Here is a 20,680-nt window from a genome sequence, read left to right as displayed (position 1 = left end):
GCCTTGAAAATTTAGAGACCAACCTGCCCGACTGACTGTGGAAAAAATATAATAAAGTGCCCTCTCCGAAAGCTCAGTTAGACTAGGGTTGCTATACGTCTTGATTTTCCCTGACATGTCAGGGAATTTAGTATTCAGTTTTACGTCAGGGAGAAACGTTACAACGTGCTTAATTGTCATGGATTTTGACACTCAAACTACCAAGCTCGTCAATTGACTCATTTCAAGTATTCGTTTTCCTGTATCTCCGCCAAGCATCACCTTTTTTGATGAAACTTCTTGACAATTGTTTTCTTCTAATAACGTTGATTGCAAGGGGACAAACATTCTACTTCGATCTCTCTAATATAGAAGAGAATTAATTCTCTCCCTCTGGTAAAGAATAATTAAGATGCAGACCAATGCAATGTTTTATACTTTAGACTTTAGATGCTGTTAACTATAAATTGTTTTCATTCTGCGCTTAAGCTTTAATTGCATTTCATTTATTGTACTTTGTCACTTTTGCTGTGCTTTACACTGCGCGTTTTTTTTTTTTTCTTATTTTGTCCAATTAGTTCCATTTCCTATCCAACTTGGCTAGATCATAGGAAAAAATATGGAATCAAAGCTACACTTTCGTATTTTCACCAGCTGAATTTATGACAATCTTTTAGATATCTATCAATTTATAGAAATCAGTTTTAATGAGGTGGTTGGTGCTACATCCTTTTAACAAGCTTGCCAATGCGTAGAACTGTTGTTGAAAGAACTTGCATACAAAGCACACACTGAGGTTCTTCAATGCCATTGGAAACGATTCTGACAAATCCATATTTGATATAGAACTTGTTTGTCATATAGGACCTTTGTCTGTGAGGCCTATATGTCATATAGAATATATCCGACGGCTATGGGCTACTTTTTTTTACTTTTAATCATTTATTTGGAAGAATATTGATGTTTGTTGGCTTTGTTTGACAAACTTAAATCTTTTGCAGTAAGAGGTTTTTAGTGTTGTATTAGCCTACTGTATATGCTTATGTACTTCAAACTCTTAAATAAACACGCAGCAAACAAATTAATCATGGTGAAAGTTACTTTCAGTCGACGCAGTTGCGCTTCTCAGGGTGTGCGCTTGAGCAACGCATTTCAGGATTGCTTTCCATTTAGCGGCACCTAGTGGATGAAATAATTCCCCGGCAACAACACTTCAACAATCAGAAAACGTCACTCTGTCAATTTCGGTGACCGGGTCTGCGTCAGTGGTTCAAACCCTCTATCAGTATGCGAAACTACCAGAATTAAGCTCTCAAAGAAGCTTTCCAAGTCCGAGGATAAAGATCAAATCCATCAATTATTCAATAATTGTGTTTGCATAAACATACCGATATTGTTAGCCCACTTTTGATCAATGATTTTCAATGTAACATTTGCGTCCTTTAGTGGTTAGTAAAGGAGTTTTTGTGGAAATAGGAATGTGCTTAAAAGTTGTTACGGCCAATCTCTGTACAAATCAAACGTCATATAAAACCGTTCAAGTCTACTGAATATTACGTCATGGAAGTTGCTAGAAAATGTGCCAAAATTGCACCATCGTTCATAGACTTGTGTCAAACTTGTTTGGACTTGTTTGGGCCTGTTTAAACAGGAAATATTACATCAGCTTTAAACACCTGTTGGAATGACTTCATAATTGTCTTTCATTTATTGCGTCACAGTTACTTTCTACGTGAATTTGAGATATTGATATCTATTCTGGTCATTCGTAAAATGATTGTTTGAAAGTTGGCCGCACATTTAACTGTTGGCTTAGTGCTTGCTAGCTGGACAAAAGTTCCGTCTTTTATCCAAGTAATCTGTTGTGTAGTGACAGTTTAAGTGGTGTAGGCGTTGCACCCCCTCGTTTTCGGTAGCCTCGGGCTAATTTTACAGGAATACACTGTTTGAAAAGAAGTTCAAGTGTGTGTTTCTTCGGTCATTATATACAGACGAACGGATTAGGGAACTTTATGTTAAAATTTTCCCAAGAAGAGATTATGGTTTACCGCTGTGACCAAAAGTATCTATAAAGTCTTTTTTGTAGGTGCTATAATGATTAACATTTTAATTGTAACGTTAAATGAGCTCTTCAACGCTCCTCGCAACACCATAACGCCTAAATACTGTAAACTACTTAGGAAAGGTGCCAAACAAAATTACTGTACTTTATCTAACCTAGGGACAGTAGAATACCGGGACGACTCACTTTACTGATTTTTCTTATGAAATGGACAGCTGAAGGGTTAGTAAGAAGTTTAAAAATTAGTAAAACTGCACAACGTTTTCTTTGCTTTTGCGTAAATTCATTTTCATCAAATGAATTGCTATATTTGGTTAAAATTTTGTGTGCTAGAAAATCATCAGTACCTTACTGCAGCAGTGTGAGGCTACCTACCGTTACCGCTGTTGCTTGAAGTTAACCGCTGCATTACCATGACTTGAATACCTATTAAATAAACATGATATCACATATTTCCTGCATTTATTTTGGCGATACACTCTTTGTATACACGTGGGCAGCACCTGCGTATGCGACATATGACAGAAGACCTCAACCTGTAGTTGCATCAAATTTTGTCATAACATTATGACCCCCAAGTTGTCCACCTTACTTTTGAGTGACCAATCCCCTTCTTCTACCATCCCTAATTTAACCCAATCGGCCAGATCAGTCTATCAAGGTGAGTGATATGGCTAGATTGCTTCATCAAAATCTAGTAACTTTGTGCACTGGTTTGCGTTTTCTGCTTCAGTAGCTTTTCTACTATTCTACTGTTAAGTATTTGAGTGTGAAAAACTATATCTTGTAACGGAACTTGATTTTGGTGGTAACTTTTTTCCTTGGCTTAGTTTTAGCCTACTTCTCAATTTAAAAATTATTTTCATGAAAAAATCATTTTAAAAATCCCTAATCGCTATCAAGCCATTGTTACAAAAGAGGCTGAGTTTGACTCATGATGATAATTTCCCAATAACAATATATTTTATTTACATGATACGCCTTTGAAATGATAGATATACAAGTTCGTGCCAACCAAAGCAGTTTCTGGCAATCAAAATGTAACATTTTGACAATCTGTTTCAAATTTTTCAAAACTTCAAAATTCACAAAACTTTTTAAGCCACTGAACTTGAAAAAAATTAATTTCTAGTTGTAGTTATTTGAATATTGTTACAACAATTGTTTCAAGACAATAACTACACATGAGTTGCGTTAAAATGGATAAGGTATTCGACTCTTGATTTGTAGCATTTTCCAAGAAAAGTTTGTAGTAGCCTAGGCTACTTAATTGTTTACATCCATCGCTTTTCGCATAATGCGTACCAGATAAAACTACATAGCTTATCATAACTGCGCAGGCTCCTTCGAGCCACGACAGCACAATTCCAGCTACCTGGTTCACCACTTCCCCACAAAGCTTCAGCATTATCAACAAGGTCGCCATTAAGCCATCTCCATGTTCCCTCTACTTGTATATCATTCATTCCAATCCACATATCATCGTTGGGATTCAAAGCTTTTTTCAAGATCCTGAGAACACAGATGACAATGGTCTACATTAATTACGTCTGTATAGGCTATCATTCATTCCGATGTACACAATGTTCGTTGCTTGATTTCAAAGCATTTGCGATGATCCTGAAAACACAGTGAACAATCGACATTCATCGCAAAAAACATTATTTATGTAATTAACTTTTGATTTTCAATTAATGCTTTCAGGGTTGCATGGTCATAAAGTACATTTTGTGATCTCAAACAAATTGTTATAAATTATTCTCTCAATAATGTTATCTGCTACAATACTGCAAAAGCGAAATACTTTTCGACAATTTAATGAATCGACACTTGACAATATGTTTTAATCACATAGCGGCATCCCTTTACTACCCAATTAGACAAATTCGTCCAGTAATACAAAATTTGCATTTACGTTAGTTTCGATCGTTTTTTTTCAACTTAATAATTTTATCCCGAAACCACATGTTTTCCGCTTTCGAAAATGATATATTTGTCATTTCCGCATTGCTGGTGTTCTTTTGCGACGTTGGAGTTTGGTGTATTTTTTGAGTGATTTTGGATTTTTGTGACGTCAATGCAATTATAATATAAGCAATGCAACTCTGCTGTGATTTGGCAGAACCTAATATCCGCCATTTTCAAGTTTTCTAGATAAACGACTTTTTGAGTTTATAGCTGTAAAATTACCAAGGTAAAACACTCGAAGTTGACTTTTGTAAGGCTGGAACGGACAACCAAACAAATTTTTGAGAATGAAATTTGAGCCAGGTTTTGTTTGTTTATTAAAACATGGCGCATATTTGGTTTTGCCAGATAATTAGTTATAAAAAATGTATTAGGTTTGTATGATTAAACCTAATATATACTCTCGATGTTGACTTTAACAGCCTTGCTGGCTTATTTAATGTTATGCTTTTGTATGATAAAGCTAGGGCTACCATATATCCTCTTTTAAGAAGATTTGTCCTCTTTTTTGAAGAAAAATAAATTGTCCTCCGAGGACGCCCAAAAATGCTCAAATGTCCTCTTTTTTACATTTTCAGTTTTCTTGCTGATATTTTCAACAGGATTTCATTGTTATGTGACTTCTTCGCAATTTTCAACCATTTCTGTACCAATGCAACATGCTGATTTATAGATTTTCAAAAAACATTGACGTAGGCTACTATTTGATCTGCTGTTCTAAACAATCTTAGAAGTTCATTAAAACATACTACATTGCTTTGCGATTGTCTTAAGTAGCGAAATAGTGGATTAGTATTCAGCGATGAGTGCGAGTGGAATTGCAAATCCACTTGTGAGGAAATTTCCTCATTTGAGGAGATCTGATCAACAAATTAATAAAAATGAAAAATTGTGACAAAAAAAAAATGGAGTAAATCACAAAGAAATAAAACATTAAAAAACGCAAAAACTTGCAAAAGAGTTTGACATATTTACATTTTAAGCTTCTCATACTTTTAAAATAAATTATTCTTTTACCCAGATCTATTTTGTATTGATTCAGCGCTTGTACACGTTGCTGATTGGGATATCAACTTAATAGTTTGGCTAATTTGTCAAGTGAAGCAAATCGAAAAAAATATCCAATGTGAACTGTGCATAACATAAATATTTCAAAAATAATTATTTTTAAAATAAACCGTGGCGTGGATGCTTTCAACTTATGTGGATGCAAATGTAGAATGACTTTATGATGAAGCAGTCACAATAGTACAAGAAATGTAACAGCCTTTTAGTTGAGTCTGTCCTTAGTAGCATCGCATTAACAGCTGTATACAAACTATACAACTTTAATTATATTTCAAGCAAGTAATTTTATGATTTCGTTATAGATGATCTTTTTTTTTCTGATAACAGTTAAGGCATGGCTACTAAGGCTATACCTGCGGATACTGCCTGATTTGTCACATTTTTATTACATTATCACATCACATTTTTATTTTGTCGCAACAAATTCGTTTGCGAAAAACAAGTTTGTTTTTTGCTGTTACTTTTCCTGCATAGAGGAGGATCAGGTAAGTTGAGCCACTTTTTGCTTAAACGCGTCTACTAAGAAAACCGCCTGGTTTACAATAAAAGTGAAAGTGGCAGCATAATGGTTGATGCTTTAGCTTTAATTTAACAAAAATTTTTTTTTCATAACTTATAAGAATATTGAAGAAAACATGTTTTAAATATTACGTCATTTTGGCTCAACTTACCTACCCCACGTGGTAAGTTGAGCCGGGGTGTGAGCCACTCGTTTAAGTTCAATAACAAAAGCTGTAGCGATGGTAGCCTACATATAAAATGTTATGAAATACATGTGTTCACGAAATTATTGCCCAGCTGTTTGTCCCGAATTGTAACAAGGACTGTGACGCAATGGTGACGTCATCATTGCGATGCACTGTCATGCTTGAGCGACAATCTCTCATTATTTTTTCTCTGTTCACTAACTCGCGTTTTTCCTGCTTGATGAAAGCGTGGTTCGGCCTTTTACGATGTGACAAATCTATCGGACGGACGTATTAGAGTGTGCAGTGACTATTCCACTTCACAATTGATCCAGTCCAGTAGCGTGGCTAGGGGGGAGGGGGGGACGTCTGGGGGCGGCACTTTCAGACTACGATTTTTGATTTTGATTATAATCTGGTAAAAAAACGCATTTCATTTTTACATGCTTTTTCTTGATGGGGTGGCAAAATCTGAATCCGCCAGGGGCGGCACATTCCGGCACATTCCCTAGCTACCCCAGTGATCCAGTCTCTAGTTGACAATATGTATGGAAGAACAAACAACATGTGAAAGGATAAATTTATTTTGTTGTGACTGTTCGATTGTGAAATTGCGCACTTCTCAGCCGACAAATCTGCTACTTTTTCGTTGATTAAACGTCAACAGACGTTGAATCAATGTATTACTAGGTTACTAGCAGATCTTGTTAACTGAGCTGCAGAACAAAAAATAAAACGATGAATTAATACACAATCCTGATTAAATAAACCTCCAAATGTGAATTTTCTAAATCAATTTCCGTTGTCTGTCAGATCTAAACTTATTCCATATGCCACTGATCAAGAGAGCATGGAAACCGGAATTTCTGCTGACGGCAGAAAGTTTCTGCAAGTGGTCGTGTGAGGAAGCTTTAACGACATCCTCTTTAAGAAAAGCACACTCATCGTCTGCTTTAAAGACAAAGGACAACTTTTCCTCGGACTTTCCAGGCACTTTTTTTTAAAAGTTGGCCTCAATTTCTCTATCTTTATTGAAGCATTTGATTTTACCAATGTAATGCACAGGTCGGGTTTTTCCTTGCATGTTGCTAATAGGCTGCAGGTTACACTACAAATAAATTTAAACCTCAATAGACCAATGGACAAATTATTTTTCCAGAGATTTAGACTATTAAAGAGTATAATACACTTTGTTATCTATTTAATGACTACATATATCATCACTTAACACTGGCAGCTGAAGTGAGGTAAGTTAAGCCACCGGCTCAACTTACCTGTACATCACTGGCTCAACTTACCTCAAGGCTACCATTAAAAGTTAAACGAAAATTTCTCCAGTCATATATCAGCTAGCAATCTCACTTTAATAGTTTCTGAATAAGCTAAAATTAGTGATTACTGTTAGACATATCAATACTGGTGAATGCCACAGACATTTTGTAAAACTCAAAAAATCTTTTTTTTCAAACTGTTCAGAAAACTTCCCAAAATCACCAAAAACAGTTTTTCTGTCTTTCTACAAGATAAAGACCTATGATCTTTAGAGAACAGCTCCATATAAGATAAACGGTCAGGTAGGTGGCAGTAGAAAGTTGATGCGATTTTTATTTTTCGAGTTACGAGGGGTGGCTCAACTTACCTCACCTTCCCCTAAGTCTATAATTATTCAAAAGGATGTAAAAAATTGTTTATACGTAACAGTCTACTTGTATTTTACCTGCTGGCGAAACGTGTCCTCTTTTTAGGTGATGAAAATATGGTAGCCTAGGCCTAGATAAAGCCTAATATAAGCTAAATGTTGGCTTTGCAAGCCTAAATCAAACCTAAAGTACCGGTAAGCCTCTGGATTTCTCCGAGAATTCTGTATCATTTCGTCACTGTAATCTGTAGATAACTTTGCTGATATCACAGAAGCCTGCCAGGTTAAAGGCTATCTCCGATTTAAAATCAGTTGCTGTTGTAGCCTACTTGATAACGGGTGCAACCTAATTCGTACCACGAACAATTCGTACCGTCAGTTCGTACCTTGAAAAGATCGAGAGAAAAAATAAAAAAAAGCCGCAGTCGCTGATCGCAGTTTCCGCAAACATTTTAAAAGGATTAGGGTATCGGAGTATCGGTTAGGTATCGGTATCCGCAAACAAACAAACTGAAAAGTTCGAGAGAAAAAATTGAACATCGCTGATTGCAGTTTCCGTTTTTCCGCAAACATTTTGAAAGGGTTAGGGCCAGTGATCCATGGTTAGGGTTGATCGGAGTTTCCGCAAACATTTTAAAAGAGTTAGGGTTAAGGTGTTTCCGCAACCAAACAAACTGAAAAGATCGAGAGAAAAAAATAGAACAAAGCCAAAGTCGTTGATCGCAGTTTCCGTTTTTCCGCAGTTTCCGTAAACATTTTAAAATTTCCGGTAATGATCCTAAGAGTTTGCCGAAGTCGCTGACCGCAGTTTCAGCAAACATTTTGAAAGGATTAGGGTTGATCGGAGTTTCCACAAACATTTTAAAAGGGTTAGGGTTGGTCGGAGTTTCCGCAAACATTTTAAAATTTCTGGTAATGATCCTAAGAGTTTTTGTTTGTTTGCGGAAAATTTTAAACTGTTTGCGGAAACTGCGATCAGCGACTTTGGCTTTTTTATTTTTTCTCTTGATCTTTTCAAGGTACGAACTGACAGTGCGAGTTGTTCATGATACGAATTAGGTTGCATCCCTTGATAACCATGCCTTCTTTTAAGGCTACCGTACTACATTGGCTACACAGCATCTGGTACGGTTGATTAGTAATGACCAAACACACTGAGTAGCGCACTTCCTGGTTTCTGCATTACAATCTTAATAATCGTATGCATGCTGAGTTATTTAGTGTACCGTAAAGTCAACTAAGCAATCAGTACACCAGTAGGCTACGAAAAATCAAACTGATCGGCGAGACGTAAATGATACGGCATTTAATGAAAAGAAAAGCTAGTGTGTTCGGATGGACATTTTTAGGCTAGCCTACATAATTAAGCATATTTAGTGCTTAACAACATTTTAGCACAATCTACTTTATCGAACGCTTTAAAATCCCGCTTCATGCAACTCAAGAGATGTAAGATGTGGTGAAGTAGCCTGCTGCAATGCTACTGACATTTTGCCTGTCACGTGACGATATCCTGTTACGTGATTGGGGTAGATGAATATATTAGGTTTCAGAAAATTATTCTTGCACAGATTAGAATATGTTAGGTTTTACACACCAATTATCTCGAAAACCATACTACATTGGAGACAAATTTTTGTCAGGAGATGCATGAAGTCTTTAAACGTAGAAAAATGCAAAAAAGTCATTTTTGGCAAAATGGCGGATATTAGGTTTACCAAAATCACGGCAAAACTTCTCGAAACTTATGCAAAAAAGATTTTTCTATCAATATTGGATAGTGGGGTATTATCTTTTTGGTTGTTTGATTCCATAGGCTAGGTCAGGGGTGTGCAACGTGCGGCCCGCGAAGAAAAATTGTGCGGCCCGCGAAGATGTGCCAATTTTGAATTGTACGCGGCCCGCGAAACGTGTTTATAATTTAGTTTAGTCTGATAGGCCTACGTGAACAACTAGTGTGAACAATTCATTGTGGATTGTGGAGTGGATTATTGTAGCCTATTGTAGATTCAGCACCTTCTGTTAATCATTTTAGAAATCTCCCACCGGTGACAGCAAATCTATTGTATTTAATCAGTTGGAACGTAAAAATGTATGGTCACATAAAAGGCTTTATGAACAAATTACGACGTTGGAAAGTTCACATACAGACTGAAAATGTTTTTACTTTTCAACTTTGAGAGACTATGGAACGCATCCTGAAAAGAAGAAAACTGAATTTGCAGACAAACTTGAAAAATTGTATAAGTTTTTGGCTCGTTTCAAGGACTTCAAATCTCATGAACATTTGTTTGGTAATATTCTCTTCGCCATTCAAGACAGACATTCACAAAGCACCAGCTGATATCCAACTTGAATTGGTTGATCTTCAAGGGAAAACGGAGTTGAAAGCAAAGTATTCATAAATGAATCTTGGCGATTTTTACCAAAAACTTCTTAAACAAGGTGACTTTCCACATTTGAAAAATCTTATAGCTTCAAAAATGGCTCTTTTTGGCTCAACGTATTTGTGCTAACGATGTTTTTCTAAAATAGTTGTCATAAAATTTCCCTATCGATCGGTTTTGACAGACGTACATTTGGAAAATGGACTTCGAATTGCGAGCACTTCCATTACAGTAAATTGGGAAAAAGCAGTCGAAAAAAAAACCAGCTGCAAATTTCTCACTGAACTGAAAATAAAGTCGGTGTAACAATAAATTGGAATAACAGTTTTCTTTAGAAAATTATGCGTCTTGACTTATTATATCTGCAAAGTTACAACCCCTCGTCGTCGTCGCCCTGTGAGCGTCTGGGGCCGAGGGTCTATCCTTTTACCACCCCAGATTCACGATGTTCCCGGACTACAATGGAAGGCTACTAGAGAGCAGCCAGTCTTTGGTTTCATCATCCATGACACGCAGACATTCGACTCCGTTAGGTGGCTTGAAAATGGAGCAGTCATTGATGATGTGGTCTGCGGTCTGTTCCTCGGCACTACATTCACAGGAAAAGGAAGAAGCCATTCCCCATTGGTGCATGGTTGAGCAGAAAATCCCGACGCCCGTACGAAGACGGTTGAGGCGCACCCATGCCTGTCTTGGTAGTATTAGACCGATGGGGCGTGTGTCGGCGTCGGGGATGAACGAATAGAGTCTGGTGGCGGTTGACTTTCATTCAGAACTCCATTTATGGTCCTCCCAAGCAGCCGCAGATATGTTTTGTACATCAGCTTCGTTGATAAGAAGTTGAACGGCTGGCACGAATGGGTGTCTTGATTTCAGTCGACGGGGGTGCTCGTTTTGGAGAGCAGAGATCTTGTGGTGGAGAAGGTGGTTAGGCTCCAGTGCCCGTCGACCGAGGGACAGAGTGGCTTCTTCGCGACGAAGCTCAGCGGGTTGGATGCCAGCGAGAATGGGGAGATTGTCCAATGGTGTGAGACGCAGGCATCCGGTCACTGTGCGCATGGCGCTGTTTATGACAGTGTCGATGCTATGGCAGTGAGCACTGCGGCACCAAACAGGTGCACAGCACTCTGCTGAAGAGTAGACAAGGGCTAAGGCTGCTATACGCAAAGTGTCAGCCCTCGTCCCCCAGCTAGAGCCTGCCAGGCGCTTGAGTAGCGCAGCGCGGGATGTGAGTTTCTTGCGCAGTGACACCAAATGGTGGCGGTATGTAAGCGATCTGTCCAGTGTCACCCCAAGATATCTTGGTTCGGGGCAGAAGGACAGAGATTTTCCGTTGTTCTGGACGTGTAGCTCACGATCAGCTTCCCGATTATGGAGATGGAAAGCTGCTGCCACAGTTTTGGTTTCGCTGAGTTTCAGTCGCCAGTTCTGGAGATAGGCTGAGAGAGTTTTCATGTCCTGGCTCAAAGTGTCTTCTAGATTTTCCCACGACTTTGTGGAGTAGAGAATTGCCAGGTCGTCCGCATAAGCATATTTTGCGGAGACCCCTAATATTGCCATAAGGATAACATGAACAACAAAAAAAAAATACATTTTTGTTCCTGCAACTACTAGAAATCATATGTTAAATAAACGTGCGGCCCGCGGTTTCACCCAGTTATATATATATGGCCCTCGTGTAATAAAGGCTGCACACCCCTGGGCTAGGTTAAAAGTGGTTCATGCACCCTAATTATAAACAAGTTCGGTTTAGCCTAGCCTTTTCAATAAACATTACCAATGGTCAATATTTGACAACATCAAAGTAATAAATGTTAATTACTCGTCACAAATATTACATTTACACAGGTTATAGGGCTTTTACATTTTATGAAAAAAGGGTTCAAATACCTTACTACCCAGCAAGAAAATTGGTTTTGATGCAGTCTACCTTGATAATATAAACAAATACAGTATGATTCAGACATTGATCATTCCTAAAAGCAGCGTATTTTTGTTCTTGGATATGACAACGACAATGGCAATATGCTGCAAGACACATGGCCGAGGTGGGTTTAACATATATGTTGAGAAATATTGTACGAATAGCCTAAAAAATTTGAAAAAAAAAATGTAGACAAAGGTTAGCAGCTGAAACCATTATCAACAGCTTTCTATTATAAATAACATACAAAGAAAGTGAATGGGTGTACCAGCAAACATCTATAAGATTGGCCATGATACAAGAGAAGGATCCACAGAGGATACAAACTGATACTATAGCTCCACACAAACATATAACTATAGCTCCACAAAAAGTGAATTTACGTGACTTTTGACTCTTTTTTTATTTGTTTAAAAATAATGTCTAAAAAGACATATAGGCCTAAACTCTTTTATCTTTTTTCAAAAATAATGTCTAAAATGACATTATTAAAAGTAACTACAGACAGTGGCCAGTGTTTCGATCTTCAGATCTCTTCAGTGTAGTTAAATGAAAGTGGAAAGTCGTCTTGAAGTTTTGAAATGATCGTTTCTAAGAATGATTTTAACAAGCCAATGAGAATTGATTTTAATGTTTGATTTTAGACTCCAGCGAAACGTAATTTTACTGTCTATTGGAAAGTCTGATTTTTTTGAGAAAAGTTGGGCTAAGCAATCACTGGAAATTGTTAAAAATAAAAACTACATGTACTTGAGAAGTTACTGTTATTTTTTTATTCACTTGTTGATTTATGCATATCAGTTTGTATCCTCTGTGGATACTTCTCTTGTATCATGGGCCAATCCTATAGATGTTTGCTGGTACACCCCTTCATTTTCGTTGAATCTTAATAGGCCTACTTATATGTGCCGCTAGTATCTAATTTCCACAGAAAATCCTACAATCAAAAGGAAGAGTAGGCTACAGGTATACTGTAATTTACCGAAAAATTGTATACCTGCCTTCAAATTTTATTGAGGTTGGCTTGATGAAACAATTGTAAAAACTATGAGTTTAGACAGAGAGAGGTTTGTTTATTTGTAAGAAACCTTTGTTGCTAGCAAAACTGATGTCAAACTGTTTTTTATATTCATTATACCAGAAATTAAGCATCTCCCTTTGCTTGATGATGGCTTCAAAGAATGGCTAAGTCTCCAGTGCTAGCAACATGGGTTAGAGTAAATTTAGGTTAGATTAAAATTAAGTTAGTAGTTGACAATATTTTTGAAAAATTTAAGCATGAGCAGTTTAGTGATATTGTTGAGAACATGCTTAAAGCATTGTTTTGCTTGCTAACATTCTTGTTGCTGTTTAGCATTGTTTGTGGTTCTCCAACTTTTGTTGTATAATGAAAATAACCAATAATGGTGCATGCTGATATTTTAAAAATTTGACGTGATGAAGAAAATCTGACTTCAAATTTGAAATCAGTGGTAAAAATTTAGCTAAAAACACCTATTTTAATGATCTGTATCATTTTTCTGTGGACTGGTGTTATCACTGTTGCAGACCTAGAAGTCTAGAATAAAGGTTCTTAACCTTTCTGTATTCGCACCCCATGAGATGTCTAGTCTACATATGAATTATGTGACATAAAGCTAATTGTTTCGCCACAGTAACTTTTTGGTGTATCACATAGAATAAGATATGAAGATGTATTTGGATTATGAAGTACTAAAGGGAAGACGAACCTCTGATCCAGAACATGATCTACATGCTTACTTGGTGCAACAAATCAATTTATTTTTAAGACTTTTACAATTGTTTTATCAAATATATTTGTACTCAGATCGATCACTACTTTCACTAATTGACAATGACAATGACGGTCATTCTAAACTCTCTTTTCCATGGATTGTTACAATGCATGACAGAGACCAACAGTAAAAGAATGTAGAAGTTTGTGCATCCAATCAGACTGTTAGTAGAAAAACAGAACTGCATGTTTTTATCAATTGTTCACATTTGAGCAGTATCAGCAACTAATCGCACTGATTCAAATTGCTTGGTATATTATTGAGCGTTGTTATTCATATTACAACTGCATTTGAGAAAGTAATAAGCTATTGTGTTTATATTGACTTTGATGGTACTATTCTTATAAATTATCACTCTGTTGTACTTGCAAGTTATGGATGCTTTTAATTATGATATTGTAGTGGTTTTATTACTGTTTGTAGGCTTACTCATTGTTTGCAAATATACAAATTCATTGGTTGAAATTATTTTCCGTTGTCATGCTCAAATGGACAAATTCGTCCATCAATAAAAAAAATCTAAGAATTTTTTTTTTTAATTATACCAAAATAATATTTAATAACATTATAAAGAAGATTATAAAGAACATTATAAAGAATATCAATTCACCAAAAAAAAAATTTTTTAGCAAAGAAAATAAATTGGGCGGTAAAGGGATTTAAGATATCAAATAAATATGATGTCAGCAAGTGCCGAGTCAGTTGAATGGCCGAGTTGTGATAGCACCGCCAATATGTGGCTTTCGAGAGTATGTGACTGCGCCTTTGACATGAAACTCAATGACTTAGTGGTAAACACGATGATTGCTTTCTCCTCCACTTAATCTCAACCTTCAAATCTGCAATCTTCAAACCTTCAAATTGGTATGACTCAAAGTTAAACACGAAAGAGCCTGGTGTAATAGTTAAAAAAACACTGCATGAACAGTGTAGTTTATGACGGGACTCCTAAATACCTTAACTCCACCAAGAGCAAAGAAAACACGGAAAAATTGGGCAAAGCTCAATTGTTTTCGCACTGGAGTGAGACGATTTGCAATAATATGTTTCTCTGTTGTCTTGTAAAATCGCCATCATGTGTAAGTATAGACCAGATTTTCAGGCCTCGCTACATATTATTCATTACTTCCTTATCTACCGACCTCGAGATTGAAATTTGTCTCATATCGCTTGATAGCAACATGGTTGAATGCCTGCAGCGACTGGACATAACAGTTTACTACTTTATTTGCAAGAAAAATATCTTGGTTTGATTAAATATTAGGTTGTGCTATGGTTATTGTAAATATTGTTTGTAGTCTCACCTTCTATTGCTCATGTCTCGAATGCCGTAAACAGCCAAATCAGATCCCATTCTTTGACAAACCTGTCTGCTTGTATCATAACTATGTCTTGCAGTTGATAGTTTATACTGATATCCATTCGCTAATCCGATCCATCCGTCGTCTAATCTTGCAAAGCCATTTAGGATTGCTAAGAAATGAGATACCGTATGTTTTAATATTTTATATTGATCTACAGTACAAGTTGTTCATTAAAGTAAATTACGCTTGTTTTTCATTAGCTTGCTTCTTAGAGTTTACTGTTATATCAGAACATCTTTGCCCAAATTATAAGAATCGAGTTAGCTACATATAAGTTGAGGTAAAAAAAAACATTGTAAACAAGTGAAACAAACTTTTAAAGTTTATGACAAAAACTAAAAGGCATTTACGCAATTTTAAAATGCTCAGTCGTTAGTTATCTCTTGATAAAAGGTGGTCCCACACTCGGTTATTGAACTTCGGGGAATGAAAAGATAAGGTTCTCATCATACTAGGTCTTCGGTATAAACGAGAGTAGGGCTGCCAGTTCCTTTATCCTGGGTGTCTTTTTATCAGCAAGTTTACACACACCCAATCTATTATACCCTGGGTGTAAGTGAGCGGTGTTAACCAACAACCAGTTTAACTCAGGTGTCGAATCAGGCTTTCATTGTTGGAAAGCCAACACCTTATCCACTGCGCCATCTCACCGTTTAAACTCTTTAAACGCATACACTTGTCGACAACTGTTACAGGCGCGATAGCACGAATGATAGAAAAAGTTATACTCTTGGTCTCTGATTCAAGACATAGCCTACTGCAAATGATCATCTAAAATTTTGTAATTCAGTACGTTAAATTTGACAAGGGGAATTTTTGCAGCAGAAATCAAGCCAGTAGGTTGTTTTAGAGCTGCTTTGTTGTTTGTCAAAGGGCGCCTAGATATTCGTTTGGTACTTGGCTAGCCTTTTTTTCAATGGCCTAATTATTACTTGTCGTACCAATTACTAAAACAATTTCGTGATTCAATACTCACTTGCATTTGTACTTGCACGGCTTGTTGTTGTTGTCTTAGGAAGTCTGTCTCTTGCTTGGTCCATTTGCTCGGGCAAACGATTGAGCTTAGTCGTGAAATTCCTGGCAAGCTCTGATTAATATTTTAATGATCATAATTTATGCAAAATTTAACCAAATTTGATTCATGTCCACACCCAGCTATGTTAAGTTTTGCTGTTCCAATGTGAACTTCTGAAACCAAAAACGTCTTTTTGCGATGTTATTACGGCTTTTATTACATTTCCTCCGGTTGTTATTTCCATTTTCTTTCAAGCTTGGCTAGACAATAGAAAAAAAAACAATATAATAAGAATAATCTACATTTTCGCATTGTCACCGGTTGAATTTATTGCAATATTTTATGGAAATATTGAAATCAGTTTCAGTGAGATAGTTGGTGCTGCATATTTTTAACCGCATTAAGCTTGTCAATGCGTGCACCTATTGCTGAAAAAACTTAAAAGAAATATCTGAGACTAAATTTTTTCAATGCCATTGGAGACGATAGCCTACTGAAAAATCTATATTTTGCATGGGATTCTAAATAATCTTGCTTGGTTACTAGTTAACTTTAGTCTGCACAAAGTAACGTACAAGAACTTGGTGAAAAATATCGAATGCTTTACTATTGTTAAAGCCTTGCAACGTCTGAAAGCTTAAACAATAGAATAGCCTCAGGTCGAGAAATGGTTGATTTTGAAAAATCGCAGTTTTCAATCTTTTCTGCCAAAAAAGGTTTGAAAACAATACATTGGATTTTCAGGCGCCTCGCAACCCTCCGAATAACGGCTCGCGACCCCCAGGTTAAAAACCCCTGTTTTAAACAATGTGAAATGTTATACAATTTTAGGGAGGAAAATAACTGAATCATTAAATATGAATCTGTCCGAAAAAGGTAAAGGCCTCATATTCAGTTAGAGCTTTGGGGAATGAGAAGATAAGGTTCTCATTATACTCCTAGTCCAGACGCTGAAATTAAAAAAATGGTCAAACCCGGAAAAAAATAATACCAATCTGAAACTTTGCCAGGTGGTTCTACAGTATTGATGATGTGGAGTCACCAAAAAAAAAGCCCCATGATTCCCCCTTGGGAATAGTGAGTTTTGGGCCATTTTTCCATAATGGCCGCAGCTCCCATAGCCCAAAACTTCGAAATCGTCTAAAATTAAAGTTTTATACCTCATTCAAAAGATAATTTTATGCTGAATCACTTTCACAAAAAGAACTGTTATCCAAAAGTGCCCACTTTTGATGTTATGATTCATTGATGAAGTGTCATAAGTAGTAAGTAATACCACCTCTCGGACCCCCATGCCCCCATGCTGTGACGTCACAAAAGAAACAAACCAAAAACCACTCATGCATGACAATGAATTGTTGTTTGTTTCTATGATGATGCTAAGGTGTTGACGTCACAACCACTCATGCATGACAATGAATTGTTGTTTGTTTCTATGATGATGCTTAGGTGTTGACGTCACAAAAGGTGTTGAAGTGGAACAGTCCCACTTTTAGTGTAAATTCACCCGCCAAAATTCAAATGTATAAAGAATAAACAAAGAAATGTGAGTATGATTGTATAAAGAATAAACAAAGAAATGTGAGTATGATTCAAGCTGCAGGGTTGCCAGATGTATGGTAAATAAATCTCCAAGGTTGCCAGATCACTTTTTGTGTAAATTTACCCGCCAAAAAAAATTCAAATGTACAAAGAATAAACAAAGAAATGTGAGTTCTGCAGGGTTGCCAGATGTATAGTAAACAAATCTCCAGGGTTGCCAAATCACTTTTTGTATAAATTTACCCGCCAAAATAAAATTCAAATGTATAAAGAATAAACAAAGAAATGTGAGTTCTGCAGGGTTGCCAGATGTATGGTAAATAAATCTCCAGGGTTGCCAGATGTATGGTAAACATATTCCATATGAGTGTTCAAGTGTGACAAGAATCACTCATGTGTGACAATGAATTGTTGTTTGTTTCTATGATGACGCTCCAGGGTTGCCAGATGTATGGTAAACATGTTCCACATGAGTGTTCAAGAGTGACAAGAACCACTCATGTGTGACAATTAATTGTTGTTTGTTTCTATGATGACGTCAAGGTTTTCAAGCTCCAGGGTTGCCAGAAGTTCCACTTTTTGTGTAAATTCACCCGTCAAAATTCAGCTGTATAAAGAATAAACAAAGAAATTAGAGTAGAACACCGGACGATCAGTCTCAACGCACACTATTTGGTGGTGTTTAAAAACCCTAGAGACAACTCTTAGATACTTCATTTGGCAAAGCTAGCTTATCCGAGGCAAACGGGTGTTCTTCAAGAAGCTTTTGCAGACGCAACATCTAAGCCTTTCGTTGATTAACTGTTGGATTTTAAACAAAGCACCCCGGAAAAATTTCGATTGTGAACTGACATCTTTCCAGGAGAAGCCAATTTCGTATACATCCCCATTCCTTGATGATGACTGCCCGTTTACAACGACACATCGACACACTCAAACTTCTTTCCAAAGCAAATCCTAATGTTGCTAAGGGGGTTATAAAGTCAGCAGATAACGAATTGATTAAGTGTGTTTGCGATTGTTGCTACAACGTGTTGAAGGGCAACGTCCCCATCTCTTCAAAGCAAAAGGCAAATCTGCTTAAATACAAGAAACCTTTGCGTGAGCTGGCCAAAAAGAAGACCAGTCTTACTAAAAAATGACAGATTATTCAACGCGGAGGCTTTCTGGGAGCTCTTCTATCCGCCGTTGTTCCTGCGATCGCTGGTTTGATTGGCACTTTGGCTGCAAAATAACAAGATGGAGAGTGTCAAAAAGATGAGCCTTGTGGAACCACGCCTTCTAGATTTGATGCGAGAAAAGAACATGCAAAGACCTCCTTTGCTGAACGCGATGAGTGAGTTGGACTCCAAAATGAATGACATTCTTTCTCGTTCTGATCTGACCACGAGTGAAAAAGTGAAACTCTACGATCAAATCTTGCAGCAGTACATTGTTTATCGTGAAAAATATGTCAACACTCCAACAAAGATTGTTCTTGAAGAGAAACGACCTTTTACTGAGGATGACATATTGGCAGGAGTTGCAAAAACCTACCTCGGAAAAAGTCGTGGTCTTGTGGACTTCATCAAAAAGAATTCTTCTCTAGGTTGGAACAAATTAGGCGAACTCACGATTCATGGACAGGCGATTCCTAACTCTAATATAAAACATTTGATTTCGGCTGTCGTTTATAAATCCAAAAACTTTCAACCGACCGGTTTGAAAGAGTTTCAAGAAGAGTTGGGTGAAACTCGCGCTTTTCCTAGTCTCAAAAAGAAGATAACATGTCGCCAGCACAATTGATTTTACTATGACGCCGGGAATCCTGGAAGCTTCGGTGGAGAGGAAAGGCTACGTAGGGTGATCAAGAAACCTGTAAAATCGTTGCTCGGCTGGCTGAGTGGAAAATGTGTGGAAAAAGCGTTCCCAGAAGTGAAATAGTCTATATTTTCAAATGGTTGTCATTTTGATTGTGATATCGTTCAGTCTCTACATCTGAGTTTAGAAGAGGACCCGCACAAACTTTGGATCGTGTTGCTTTCCAATTGTTTAGGGTTGGTTATGCCCCAACCCAAAATAAAATATCCAAAGAAAAATGTTTTACCTAACCCTGCCGAGTAACAGTTCCATGAAATTTTTCCCCTCCAACACCTTGACGGATTATGTGGTCAGACTACCGAATGAGATCAACTTGGAAGGAGATTGGGAGGTTGGTATCGCCGAAATCCAATATCCACACTCCTGGAGGAACATCATCAACTCGGTCAATGATTGGTTGCACTATGTAGACGATGTAATTGACACTGTCGTGGCCTTGGATTCTGGTCACTACCCTAATCCTCAAGCAATCCTTCAATACTTGGAAATGAAATTAAAGCGCACAATTGGAACGCAATTGTCATTACACATGTATTACAATCCTTACACAAGGCTTATCAACTTGTTGGTCAAAAGCGGCGCCCACATCACGATGGGTGAAGGACTTGCTGAATTGTTGGGGTTTCATAGAAAGCGTTTTAAAAGCGGTGAATATGAAGCAAGACGTCACGTAGATATACATCAAGGTTTTTATGCCATGTACTTGTATTGTGATGTGGTAGAACCCAGGGTGGTTGGCGACACCTTAGCTCCTTTGCTGGGTATAGTTCCTGTGGAAGGAAAAGATGGTGATTACATTTACCGAAGAAATGAGAAAGTGCATTATCACCCCGTTCAACTGAAAAACTTCGACACGGTACATATATCGCTGCGAGATGATCAGGGCAAGCCAGTTCAATTTGAGACCGGAAAAGTAGTGATCACGCTTCACTTTCGGAAAAGACGTCTTCATCAACTATAATGCTTCACAAGCCCGTGTTCTGTTGCAACGCAAGAGCCTACGAAAACTACTACGTCTCCCAGGTTGGTCACGGTACACCAGGCTTTTTTTCTGGTGCCAATATCAAAACGGTTATGGTTTGGGGAGTATATTTTCTAGCCTTGGAAAAGCGATCCTGCCTTTGATCAAGTCAGGAGCAAAGACGGTTGGAAAAGAAGTTCTCAGGTCAGGTGCACATTTTGCTTCAGATGTGTTATCTGGAAAAAGTGCGAAAGAAGCGGCTTTACAAAGATCGAAGCAGGCTGGTGTCAATTTATTGAAACGCGTCGCGGCCCCGGTCCATCAAATCCCACCACGCGAGACCTTTTTCTCATCTCCGCCTGTCAAAAGGCGAAAGAAAATCAACAAATCCAACAGTTTGAAAAAACGTAGACGGAAAGCAGTCGTATC

The sequence above is a fragment of the Aplidium turbinatum genome, chromosome 1 (genome assembly GCF_918807975.1).
Source record: "Aplidium turbinatum chromosome 1, kaAplTurb1.1, whole genome shotgun sequence".
NCBI lineage: Eukaryota > Metazoa > Chordata > Ascidiacea > Aplousobranchia > Polyclinidae > Aplidium > Aplidium turbinatum.
This window is presented reverse-complemented; position numbering follows the sequence as displayed.